At 39.2% G+C, this 13,292-nt stretch overlaps 1 non-coding gene across 1 annotated transcript; it reads left to right on the top strand.

Annotated features, from left to right (window-relative positions):
* The first annotated feature begins 599 nt into the window (after positions 1-599).
* LOC118665645 lies at positions 600-706 on the top strand. The gene has a single exon (XR_004970722.1). It is a non-coding gene; the product is annotated as a U6 spliceosomal RNA (small nuclear RNA).
* Positions 707-13,292: the final 12,586 nt, after the last annotated feature.

Genomic DNA, 13,292 nt, shown 5'->3' with positions numbered 1-13,292 from the left:
CTACTCTTTTCTGTATGTAGGATATATTTTGCAATAAATATTGAAAAAGGAAACCGAGAAAAAAATAAGTATGACTAAGAGGAGGAGAGGGAGCATAAGAGCAGAGGAGGAGGAAGCAAAGAAGGAAAAATGAAGGCACAGAGCTCTCTAGCTTGAATTGTCACAGTAAACACAGAAACCTATCTTTGAGCACCAGGACAATGCTCCTTGATTTGGCTGCTTCTAGCTCTACAGCTTTAAATTCCCTCATTTATTTCTGGGTCTCTCAAGTGGCAAAGTAAGGCTTGAGAAATTCTAGAATTCTCCTGTTTGGTGGTGTTTGAAGTATTTGAAAGGAACCAACACAATCTCTGACAAAAACCACCCTGCCTCCCTACCTCTCCGCAGATAAAATGAGTAAGAACAAAAATGACTGGACCATGAAAATACTCATCAGTGAAAAAGAGGGACCGAGCTGGCAAATCCAAACAATGCCCCATCCACTAGCCACCCCAAGTAAACTTTATGTCCTTAAAAAGAGAAATCATTATAAAATCTCTAATTCACATACTTAACAAGATTTTGGGGTACATTATGATTTATGAAAATAGAAAATTGTAGTGCTCGCTTTGGCAGCACATATACTAAAACTGGAACAATACAGAGAAGATTAGCATGGTCCCTGTGCAAGGATGACATGCAAATTCATGAAGCATTCCATATTTTTTTAAAAAATGTAAGAGAAACAGAATATGAACTAGGTTTGAAAAGCATGTTTGGTGAAATTTTTAAATGGAGTTAGCAAACAAGAGATTTGCTATGAGAAAAAAAAAAAAAAAACAAAACCAAAACCAACCACAGATAACAAAGCAAATACAGGCTGAAGAAAAATTCTTAAACCTCAAAAGAAATGGCTCAAAATAGACAGGAGTGACAAGATAAAATATTAGAGACATGGGGGACAAATCCAGCACATGAAATATGCATATAAAATGCATTCTCAGACCTGGCCTAAATTTTTCTCAGTGGTTAGAGCATTGGCCTGCAGACCAAAGGGTCAAGGGTTCTATTCCTGGTCAAGGGCACATACTTCAAATGCAGATTCCCCAGCCCTGGAAGGGGTTTATGGGGGAAGTAATCAATCAATGTGTCTCTCTCACGTTGATGTTTCTCTCTCCCTCTCTCTCTTTCTGTCTCTCTTCCTCTCTCTTTGTCCCTTTCTCTCTCTCTCTCTCTCTCTCTCTCTCTCTCTCTCTCTCTCTCTCTCTCCCCCCTTCCTTTCCTCCCTCCCTCCTCCCTTCCTTCCACTCTCTGGAAATCATTGGAAAAAATATCCTTGGGTGAGGATTAGGAAAAAAAAAAGCATTCTCCAAAGAGTCTGTATCACAAATGGATACTGAATTTTTATTAATGCTCCTTTGGAATCTGTTGATATGACTGTGTGACTTTTTCTTTTGATCTACTGATATAAAATATTATAGTAACAGATTTTATAAAACTACATTCCTATTTGTTCACAGTGTATTATTCTTTAAATGTATTGTGTGGTTCAAAAATCAATGAACTAAAAGAAAAACATGCCTTGAACTAAAGAACCACTTGAATTTTCAGATTGAAATGTTTCATTTTACTCACAAGCAAATATAATAAAAAAGAAGGCAGATCCACATAAAACATGTGAATTAAAAAGTAAAATCAAACCAGCATTTAAATGAAAAGATGATTCACCAAGGATAAATAGAGTCCTATTGGCCTCAGATTTCTGCTCAATAACAATAAATGCCAGAACACCAATTCAGCATTAACTACAGAATCTTGAAAAAGACACACACACCAACCCTTTTGATCTGGTCTTCCAAGCACTCATTCAAAAATCCACTAAAAGACATTCAAACCATATAAGAACTCAGAAAATCTACCAACCGCATTTCCATCCTTAAAAGCTATTCCAGATTCTACTTTAGCTGACCACACATGAAGTTAAATTTTTTAAAAAACTTAATAAAAGGGAAGATGGTATAAAAACTGGCAGTAACTATTAAAAACAAACAAAATGCATACTACCTAATTTTTAAATATCCTAGGAGAATTAAATGAAATCATCACTAATTATTTTTGACAGAAAAGCTACAAAAACAATAAATTATAAAAATCTAAAATCCCAATGATTTCATTCCAAACTGCAATAAGTGATAGGCAGAAAACAAGAGAGTAGAAACATTCTAATTTTTCTCTTCTTGAAAACTGGTGGGGGGAGAGGCTCAAAAATAGTTTGTCTTGACATTGAAAATACTGCTCCTCCCTCATTTGTAAACAGTTAAGTGTAAATAATAATGTTATCAGCACATATTTCATCTCCTTTTTTAATTCGCTTTTCCCCCCCACATGCTGACATTCTAGACCAGCAGTCGCCAACTTTTCGGACCTCATGGATCACTAAGGTCCACAGACCACCAGTTGGCCACCACTGCTCTAAAGGTTTCCTATCTAGGCCAATATAGAATAATTGTGGTGGTAATATCCCCGTCTCTGTTTTGGCATTAAGAATGCTGTTAGCATGGATGGAACTTGAGAGCGGATAAATACCACGGGATCTCACTCATTTGTGGAATATAATGAACAACATAAGCTGATGAACAAGGACTGATCCAGAGACGGAGAGGCATTGATTGGACTGTCGGGACTTGGAGGGAAGGTAGGGGAGGGTGGGGGTAAGGGGGAAAGATCAACCAAAGGACTTATATGCAAGCATATAGGCCTAACCAATGGACATGGACAACGGGGGGGTGAGGGCATGAGCGGGGGTGGGGGGGGTGGGGGGTAGAGGGTAACGTGGGGACAAGGACACATATGTAATATCTCAATCAATAAAAAATATATTAAAAAAAAAAAGAAAAAAAAAAGAATGCTGTTAGCTGGTATCTTGAAAAACATTTATCTTATGTTTTTGGTTTACTAAGAGTTTGTATCAAAAATGGATATTGAATTTTAATTAATGCTTCATTGGAAATTATGGAGGCAGTTGTGACCTCTTTTTCTTTTGGTCTATTGTAGAAAAATTATATTAATAGATTTTATAAAACCACATTCCTATTTGTCATGGTGTATTATTCTTTAAATGTTGTGTGGTTCAATTTACCATTATTGAGAATATGTTTTTATATACACTTACAGGTGAAAGGTGCTAACAATGTTCATATTTTTGTCTGGTTTTGGTAGCAAAGTTACATTGGCTTATAAAATGAACTTAGACATTGTCCACCTATAAAACGGTTCTCGAACCTTGGTTCTAGAACTCAATTTGTTTCAGAAGGCTGTTCAAGAAATGATTTGTTGAGAACCAAGATGGCGGCATAGGTTAACGCCGGAGTTTGCTGCCTTGAACAACTACTTCAAAAGTGAAACTAAAAAATGGAACGGACATCACCCAGATCCACAGGAACGCTGGCTGAGTGGAAGTCCTACAACTAGGAGGAAAGAGAAACGCATACGGACACTCAGAGGAGGCACAGTGCTGAAGTCAAATTCTGAGGTGCGGAGTGCGCGGAGCGGGCTGGCGTTTTCAATCGGGAGGGAGTCGCAGACTCTGAGCTCCAGATACGGGCGAGTCTTTAGGGACCCAGACTCAAACGGGAGAAGCGGGACTGTCTGGCTTCGGTCAGAGCGAGTGCAGCTTTCTCTCCGAGCTTTGCAGCGGGTGCTGGGACTCAGAGAGGCAGAGCCCCTGGGGACAGGACTGAGAGCCGCCATAACTGCTCTCTCCGGCCCACCCTGTTGATCCTGTGCGACCCGCCCTGCCCAAGCCCTGCACAGAGGCATTTGCCGGATAGCCTCAGGCAAAGGCTAGATTAGCACCTCCCTAGAGGACAGAAGTTCTCTCACTGCAGACACAGCTGGTTCTCATAGCCACTTGGCCTGGAGGTCAAACCCTCCCTGGTATTAGCTACAACAATCAAGGCTTAACTACGAGACTGCGCACAAAGACCACTAGGGGGTGCACCAAGGAAGCATAACAAAATGCGGAGACAAAGAAACAGGACAAAATTGTCAATGGAAGATATAGAGTTCAGAACCACACTTTTAAGGTCTCTCAAGAACTGTTTAGAAGCCGCCGATAAACTTAATGAGATCTACAAGAAAACTAATGAGACCCTCGATGTTATATTGGGGAACCAACTAGAAATTAAGCATACACGGACTGAAATAATGAATATTATACAGACTCCCGACAGCAGACCAGAGGAGCGCAAGAATCAAGTCAATGATCTGAAATGCGAGGAAGCAAAAAACACCCAACCGGAAAAGCAAAATGAAAAAAGAATCCAAAAAATGCGAGGATAGTGTAAGGAGCCTCTGGGACAGCTTCAAGCGTACCAACATCAGAATTATAGGGGTGCCAGAAGATGAGAGAGAGCAAGATATTGAAAACCTATTTGAAGAAATAATGACAGAAAACTTCCCCCACCTGGTGAAAGAAATGGACTTACAGGTCCAAGAAGCGCGGAGAACCCCAAACAAAAGGAATCCAAAGAGGACCACACCAAGACACATCATAATTAAAATGCCAAGAGCAAAAGATAAAGAGAGAATCTTAAAAACAGCAAGAGAAAGAAACTCAGTTACCTACAAGGGAATACCCATACGACTGTCAGCTGATTTCTCAACAGAAACTTTGCAGGCCAGAAGGGAGTGGCAAGAAATATTCAAAGTGATGAATACCAAGAACCTAAAACCAAGATTACTTTATCCAGCAAAGCTATCATTCAGAATTGAAGGTCAGATAAAGAGCTTCACAGATAAGGAAAAGCTAAAGGAGTTCACCACCACCAAACCAGGATTATATGAAATGCTGAAAGGTATCCTTTAAGAAGAGGAAGAGGAAGAAAAAGGTAAAGATACAAATTATGAACAACAAATATGCATCTATCAACAAGTGAATCTAAGAATCAAGTGAATAAATAATCTGATGAACAGAATGAACTGGTGATTATAATAGAACCAGGGACATAGAAAGGGAATGGACTGACTATTCTTGGGGGGGAAAGGGGTGTGGGAGATGCGGGAAGAGACTGGACAAAAATCGTGCACCTATGGATGAGGACAGTGGGTGGGGAGTGAGGGCGGAGGGTGGGGCGGGAACTGGGAGGAGGGGAGTTATGGGAGGGAAAAAAGAGGAACAAATGTAATAATCTGAACAATAAAGATTTAATTAAAAAAAAAAAAGAAATGATTTGTTCAAAAACCAAATCACTTTTTCCCATTAAAAGTAATGTAAATTGAATGAATCCATTCCAGACCCCCAAATGATTCATTTTAAGCTTTCTTATATTCAGTACATGTCTAATGTACTGTTTAATCTAGAAATAAACAAGTCTTTTCTTAAATTTATCAAACCACCCCCTACTAGCCTTAAACGAATCACTTTCAGCACTCGTTCCAGGGGTGTCTTTCAGATCAGCATGCAGCATCCTTGTTTGTTCTCATATCACTGCCTCTGAAATGGCTGTCACTGGCTCACTGCTTTTCGTTTATCCAAATCAACAACAGTTGGAAAATATTATGCTCAGTGAAATAAACCAGTCAGAGAAAGACAAGTATTACATGATCTCACTCATATGTAGAATCTAATGAATAAAATAAACTGATGAACAAAATAAATCCAGAGATACAGAAGTATGGAACAAACTGTAGAATCTCAGAGGGAAGGCAGGGGTAGGTGGGTGGGTGAGAAGAGATCAACCAAATAACTTGTATGCATATATGCATAACCCATGGGAACAGACAATAGGGTGGAGAAGGCCTGGGATAGGGGGCAGGTGCTGGGGGAAAACAGGGGAAACATATGTAATACTTCAAAACAGAAGAGGTCAATGGGGGAAAACAGGGGACATATGTAATACTTTCAACAATAAAGATGTTAAAATATGTATATATACTAGAGGCCCAGTGCATGAAATTCGTGCACAGGTACAGTTTCTAAGCCTGCTGGTGATCGAAGTGCAAGAATCTGGCGTGGAAGGGCAGGTCCAAGCTGACCTCTGGGTCCTAGGCAGCACCTGGGTCCCCAGGCCTTCATGTGCAGCCCTGGGCCTGAGTCATGGCGCCCAAGTCCCCACATGAAGATGTGATGCGGCCCCTAGTGGTCAGTGCACGTCATAGCGAGCAGTTGAACTCCCAGTCGAAGGACTGCCCAAGGAGACAATTTGCATATTAGGCTTTTATTATATAGGATACACACACACACACACACACACACACACACACACACTAAATTTCAAAAACCAACAAAACAAAACAACAATTTTTCTACCTCTTCAATTATTTGTGATCAGTTTCTTTCACACCCTTAGTAACATTAGCACTCTTGATGGCCTTTTTATGTTTTACAATTGTGCTAACTGTTGAGTTTGCCAGCAACAAAACCATTCTCTCCTTTGTTGCCTGAGAGATGTTTTTTGTCATGCTGAGGTATTAGCTTGAAAGGGTTGTCAGTTTGAAAACCGAAATTTGGTTCCACAACCAAGACATTTTTTCTGTGAACAACTTAATCAAGAACTAAACTGTTTGAGATGGGAGATGTTCGAGAAACGACATTTGACTATACTTTTTAATGATTTATATAGCATGGGAATTATTTCTTTAAAATAGGAACAAAACAAGAGTGCTTTGAGAGCTCATTCTTTCACAGATTTTAAATTGCTTCCATGGTTATTATCTTATTTATATATTCTATGTATTCTGAATCTATTTCTGTATATTTTTCTAGTAAGATACCTATTTTACTGAGAGCAGTGAGAGAGAATCCAGGCAGAGCCTGGCCTTAACTAAGAAGCCCTTAGTTGAGGGTACAGAGACAAGAGTCCAGAGGGGAAACAAGGCCGCTCCATATGCAGGGCAGAGCAGCAGAAGTGTGTGACACGGAGAAAGAACTCTGAGCACCTGCAAAGGATCCATCTGGAGCATCCAGCCAAGTACTAATCAGTGCCTGCGTGTAAAGAAACTATCTGAGGCTGGGGAAGCACCATCTGAAAGGATGAGGAAGGAAAACTGTACCCGCCCTCATGCCAGGCCAGGAATAGTGCCTGTGGACTAGCCCTCGGCTGATTAAGAAGCCCTGTTCTTCTTACTTTTGTAGTTATTGCTGTGGTTAACCACCAGTTACACCCTAAGGAGCTGAGTCCTGGTTAGTTCACCTCTCCTGGGTATCATTTTGGGTCTATGAACATGGTTGTTTAGAAACATGTATAAAATCAGATGTTTCAAAAAAGCATATTCCTCCCCGAAAGTTCAAAAATCTAGCTTTGTTACTAATCCTTCCCAGAACAAATGAAGCACAGAGGAGTTAGTCCACATATATTAGTCATATGTAGTGTTTTCTCTACTGGAAATGGTGAAAATAAAGCAGTGTTATTACTGAGGCCATAAAACCCATTTGGTGAGAACTAATCTTCTTACTTTGCTATTTTTGTATCACCAAAATGTTCATAATATTTATGACTTCCTTATATCAGAGAAATGGCATTTCTTCAAAGCAATTTTTAAATTCACGGTTATGATGTATTTTCGGAGTTCTGCTGTTAAAAATATTTCACTGGACCTAAAAGAGGAAACACATAATGGCTTTATCTAGACCCTACTTCACTTCAGCCTTTTATTTAGTTCATTTCTGGTCTTTAATTACCCTTCCGTTCAGAAGCAAAAAGCTTGTTTTCCACTGCTAGTGTAAAGTATTCTCATTTTGTACTCCACACGTGGACAGATTGCAATAGCTGCTTTATGTTTTTCTTCTCCACTGGACTGAGAAATAAATACTGAGAGACAGAGACCATGACCCGTGACACACAGTAACATTCCCACCTTTCAGAAACAAGCCTGGCCAGGAGTATGTGTTGAGTTAATCTGTACCAAATGAGTGACAGGAAGGCTGAAGACACCACAAGTCCATAGGGGCTCCCTTTCACAGGCCCCGTGCGCTTCATTCCTCTCCAGTGGGTTGGACATTTCCTTGGAAACCACTGAGCATCTGAAAAGTGGAATTGCATTTTCAGGCTGTCTCAATGCCCAGAATTATTACTATTCCAAGATTACCACCCTCCCTAATTAAATATAATACAAATGGTTCTTTTCCCCAAGTCACTAATTTTGGTGGGAATACCCATCATAACCCAACTATAGGAGATAGGCTCACCCAAACACAGAATGAGGTCTGGAGAAAAAAGCCTATGACAAATTTCCGGACAAAAAGGAAGGCTAACACCATACACTACTATCATCAATACCTCAATAAAAATAAAACACAAATGAAAACAAAAACGTGATGGAACAAATTCAAGACTGGAGAAAGAATCCTATTATCTATCTTGATGTCATTGCAAAAACAGAAGCAGAGAGTAATCATAATGCAATGGGGGAAATTAGGCCATCTGGGAGTTTACAATGAGCTGCCGCCTCTGAGGTAGTAGGGGGATTTGGGTGAGGGCATGCTTGAGGTAAGGAATCAAATGCCGAGAAGGATTTATCTCAAGTTACATCCAGATAATTGCCACCAAAAATATGAAGATAGTGTGTGCCCCAAGATTCTGACAAAGCTGCACTTGACTCTGGATTTGATACAAAAATAACTACAGGGTTTTTAAAAAACATACATTATCAATTCTAATTCAATATTCATTGTGAAATTTCTTAGTTCAAAATAGCTGTCATGATTGAGGGATGTTTCTAATTAGTGAAGACATTAATGATTAAAAGTAATTAAGAATAGAAAGTAGAGAGCAGAGTGCCACAGCAGCCAACCAAGATGTTTTCCTGTTCCATCCTTGTTTTCCATGAAGGAAGAGTGATGTATGAGTTACAAAATGATATTGATAACTGGGTTAAACTAGGGATTGAATGGGGCCATCTTTGTTAAGTAATCTACATACTAATTTTTAATATATTTCTTCTCATTAAAATAGTTTCTATCATTCTGAAATATGAATGCTTATTCAGAAGCAAAAGCTTGTTTTCCACAGATTTTAAATGGTTATTATCCTATTTATATATTTTATGTATTCTGAATCATAGACTATGTAACATTCCCCATTTAGTAATTTTTCCTAAAACTTCAAGGTGAGAACTGAGCCCCTTACATGGACATCATAGAGACTTGGGCTCTTATGCTATGGCATGCTTGGCACAGGTGACTTTTTTCAGGCAGTATAACCTAGTAAATAAAGGCAACTTAACTGGATTAAAACATTATTCCATCAGATTTCTATTTCTGTAACCTTTGGCAAATTACTTACCTACTCTAAGGCCTCACTTTCTTCATCTGTAATCCTATATAATAAAAGGGTTATATGCAAACCAACTGAACAGGGAATGATTGGTCACTATGATGCGCACTGACCAATGAGGGCAGACGCTCAACGCAGGAGCTGCCCCCTGGTGATCAGTGCGCTCCCACAGGGGAGCACCACTCAGCCAGAAGCCAGCCTCTGTGGCAGCGCTAAGGATGTCTGACTGACAGCCCCCCAGGGCTCCCGGACCACGAGAGGGTGCAGGCCGAATTGAGGGACCACCGGGCCTCTACTATGAATATAAAAAAGGAATCTACTACTTCATAGGGTCATTGTGAAGACTAAATAAGGTAAATTAATTCAATGCCTGCTCACAGGAATACCTTGAAAATATTAAATATTTCTGTTACTATCATTAGAACCAGGTAGAAAACTTAGAAAACATATAGATCAAATTATCTTACCTCTTCCAACCACTTATTTTTTAATTTGAAGACTATTAGGCTAAACAAACTAAATGTTTACATAATTTCTACTAATACAGTGGGGCCTTGACTTACGAGTGTCCCGACTAACGGGTTTTTTGAGATACCAGCTGTCTCTCCGCCGATTTTTTGCTTTGAGTTCACAGAGTAATTTGAGTTAACGAGCTCCTTAATGAGCTCCTTAACGAGCTCGGTCTCGGAACGAATTAAACTCGTAAGTCAATGTCCCATTGTACTATATTTTCCCTAAGTATATTAAAACCATTTTAACTGTATTGTTTCTTTTTAGCTGTAAGTTCCAAATAAATAAAATGCAATTATAGTCTAATATATTACTTAACAAAGCCCCACAAACCCCTATTCTCATCCAATTTTTACTATCTTCGTAAAATTCATATTTCACGTTTCCTCCACCTAATAAACATACATGGGGGGAAACCTTGATTTTGTTTCATTATGTGGCAAAGGTGACGGGATGTCCCCTCCATGATTACAAATATGCTACAGAGATGCTATGTAAGACTAATATTCTGTTCATTGGTTATAAGAGTCTGCTCAAGCAGACTGGAGAGACTCTCTTGCAGGCTTTGAAAAAATAAGCTGCCATGATATGATACGGCCTCTGAAAGGTCATATGGCAAGGAATTGGGGGGGGGGGGGGAGTCCCTGGCTGAGAGCCAGCAAGGAAACAGGGACCCCAGTGGAATAGTTCTCTAACCATATGAAGACGAATTCTTCCAAGAGAATAAATAGATGTGTATATAAATATATGTGATAAATAAGTAAACTTATTTACCTAAGTAGAAAGAAAGTTTTAGTCTTTATGCGATCAAACGAATCAATATATAACTTCTGATACGTTTGCTGCTGGGCGTAGAAAAATCTTAACAAACTCAAAATTATATAAACAAACATACTTATGTCTTCTTCTAAGCTATTTGCAGTTTCTAATTTTTACATTTAAAAAGTTAGGCCACCATTTAACAAGATGAAAAGAGTTCTGCAAATAGATGGTGATGATCGTAAGACAACAGTGTGAATGTACTTAATGCCACTGAACTGTACTTTTAAAAATGGGTAACATGGTAAATGTTAAAATTGTATTTACCACAATTTTTAAAAGTTTTTAAAAACCTTACCTAAAAATGGAATATATTTTGAAATGTAATGATAAGACTATATATGTGTGTGTGTATAGATACTAGATATCTATAATAATAAAAGCATAATATACCAATTAGACTGGATGCCCTTCAAACAATCTTCCGGAGGAAGCTGGGGCTGCGAGGGAAGCCGGGATCCCAGGTGTCAGAGGGAAGCCAGTGGCAGGCAGCCAGGTGAAGGAAGGCCTACTCTTACACGAATTCCGTGCATTGGGCCTCTAGTGTGTGTGTGTGTGTGTGTGTGTGTATATATATATATACACATACACACATATATATAAGGTATATATATATATATTCACAGCCTTGGCTTTGTCCGGAAGGTCGTCCAGAAGGACGTCCAGAAGGTCGTTCGGCTGTCCAGTCTAATTAGCATATTATGCTTTTATTATTATAGATATCCACATATAGATTTTTTCCTCAAAGTCCTTAGCCAATTGAATCAACATTACTTATTAAATTATCCATCTTTTTCTATCAATTTGAATACTTGTACACACTTGGATATACTTACAGTCTTTTTTTTTATTGCTTAAAGTATTACAAAGGGTATTACATATGTGTCCTTTTTTCTTCCCCCCGCCCCCCTCCCTTGACAATCCCCTGGCCTCCCTTACCCCCCCAGTGTCTTATGTCCATTGGTTATGCTTATATGCATGCATACAAGTCCTTCGGTTGATCTCTTACATCCCTCCCTCCTACCCCCCAACCCTCCCTGGCCTTCCCGCTGCAGTTTGACAATCTGTTTGAGGCAGCTCTGCCTCTGTATCTATTATTGTTCAAAAGTTTATAATGGTCTCTATTATCCATGAATGAGTGAGATCATGTGGTATTTTTCCTTCATTGACTGGCTTATTTCACTTAGCATAATGCTCTCCAGTTCCATCCATGCCGTTGCAAATGGTAAGAGTTCCTTCTTTTTTACAGCAGCATAGTATTCCATGTGTAGATGTACCACAGTTTTCTAATCCAGTCATCTACTGATGGGCACTTAGGCTGTTTCCAGATCTTAGCTATGGTGAATTGTGTTGCTATGAACATATGGGTGCATATATCCTTTCTGATTGGTGTTTCTGGTTTCTTGGGATATATTCCTAGAAGTGGGATCACAGGGTCAAATGGGAGTTCCATTTTTAGTTTTTTGAGGAAACTCCATACTGTCTTCCATAGTGGCTGCACCAGTCTGCATTCCCACCAGCAGTGCACGAGTGTTCCTTTTTCTCCACATCCTCTCCAGCACTTGTCGTTTGTTGATTTGTTGATGATAGCCAGTCTTACAGGTGTGAGATGGTACCTCATTGTTGTTTTGTATACTTATAGTCTTTCCAAATATACACAATCCTCAGTATCTGATTATGTGAAGATTTCCACTTTCCTCTATTTCGTTTTCATCATATGCTGAAGGAATGCACAAGCACCACCCAGCCTTAAAACTCTGGCCCTGGAGCTTAAGATGTAGGTAGCATCTTAAGCTACCTACATGGAACCATGGAACTACAATCCTTAAGCTTTTGGTGCCATCTAGTGGACATTTTCATGAGTTAACCGCCTCTGTTCAGAGTCAGGAGATACTTTCCTCCACCCAGATTCTTAACTCACTAGGGCAATTTTGAAGGTAAAAAATGTAAGCCCTATCATGTATAGGATGGCTCTCTACCTCCAATATTTCTCTGCAGTCCATATTTTAGATGCCAGGGATATAATAGTCAAGATCAGCTCAGATCACCACGCCTATCTTCAGAAGTTTCAATGGTTTCCAATGGAATATAGTACAGGTAAATTTAACAGAGAGGGAAATAAAATCAACCAAGATGAAGAGACAATCCTAAAACTAACTACAAATATAAACAAAGGACCTATCTGTATTAAGATGGGTAACATACACACACTAAAAAGGAGCTTCCTTGTCTCAGGAAAAACCTTGAAATTCACATCCTCTGGAAAGCCTTCCTCTAATCAGAATTCATTTGTTCCCTTAGCACACTGCCCATGCCTCTCTCAGAGTACTTATTTCTCCTTGTTTTGCATTCTAGTCTGATGCAGAACAATCTGTCACCCACACTAGGTTTTGAGTGCCTTGAGGATAAAGACAGCATCTGGTTAACTTCAGATTCAAATATCCTGGACACCTTTAAGAAGAGTGACTCTGAAACTTTAAAGGGAGTAAGAACATTAATCCAGACAATCCATGCCTGTTTCCCAGTTTCTAAATTTTACCCATTTCACTTTTTATTAGTTTTAACCCAAACTGATTTTGTATTTCCTGTCTTTCTTATTTATTTCACTGATTCACATTTTGTTGTTACTCATTATTGCTCTCCTGATAATCAATCTCAGGATATGTCTTCTTAAATTAATATATTGATGATTCATCTGTGTTCCTTCAC

Source organism: Myotis myotis, unplaced genomic scaffold (assembly GCF_014108235.1).
Source record: "Myotis myotis isolate mMyoMyo1 unplaced genomic scaffold, mMyoMyo1.p scaffold_m19_p_10, whole genome shotgun sequence".
In the NCBI taxonomy this organism is placed as follows: domain Eukaryota; kingdom Metazoa; phylum Chordata; class Mammalia; order Chiroptera; family Vespertilionidae; genus Myotis; species Myotis myotis.
The sequence above is the reverse complement of the archived record's forward strand: the minus strand, read 5'-3'. Positions and strand labels throughout refer to the sequence as shown.